Raw genomic sequence first — 934 nt, forward strand, 5'->3', positions numbered from 1 at the left:
AACGCAAAAAAAGCGCGGCTGGCTTGACCGCAGTGCATATTCGCTTCGCGTCTGGTGTGAACACACCATTAGGTGTGTGAATGTATAATTTCCTTTAAATTTACATTTGTAGTAAAAATAACTATAATATAAAAATGAAAGCGACCCGCACTCGTCCAGATTCAGCCAAAAAGGCTTATTATTATTGCTCAGAAGTCACAACAAATATGTGCAAAAAGGTGCAAATGTGCAAAGGTGCGGAATGTTTTCGGGTATTAACCCTTCCTCAGTGCCATGTGCTACCAAATACACAGTGCCATGAATTTGTGCCACAGTGCAATGAATTTGCATTTTCATTAATCCCATTTTTAAAAAAAAACATTTTTTGTTTTTGTGAAAACCTGTATCTCCTGTATCTAGCTGTAAATCAATTGCTATTTCGTGTTCTACAAAGAAGGCCATTATAACATGTACGTGAAAAATGTAGAAACATTGGATACAAGGGACAGACGAAATTATAACAACTGTGGTTAGATAGGCTTCACATATATTTACTTGTTTGATCAAAATTATTGCTAGGGACAATTTGGTATGGATATTGATAGGGACATGTCCCTAGCTCCCTACTAAATTTTACGCCCTTAGCAGCATATACAGACTTTTTGAACAGTTTTGGTAATTACATAAATTTTGAAAAGATACACTCAGAATAAGATCATATTTTAGGATTTGATGGCCCAATACACATAAAAATGAGATTTTATATCCATTCAGAAGGTAGGAGGTGGAACAATTGGATCTATAGAAGCAATACTCCCCCTTGTGTCCTATATTGGAAAAATAATATGAAATAGGCTATAAACGTGTAATCAATGTAACAAAAACTGGAATGATGTCTCTCAGTTTGTATGTGCAAAACGGATTCTAAACTCCCCCTTGAAGAAAGCTGTTTTCA

This window comes from Sinocyclocheilus rhinocerous, unplaced genomic scaffold (assembly GCF_001515625.1).
Source record: "Sinocyclocheilus rhinocerous isolate Xijiao unplaced genomic scaffold, SAMN03320098_v1.1 scaffold9679, whole genome shotgun sequence".
Lineage (NCBI taxonomy): Eukaryota > Metazoa > Chordata > Actinopteri > Cypriniformes > Cyprinidae > Sinocyclocheilus > Sinocyclocheilus rhinocerous.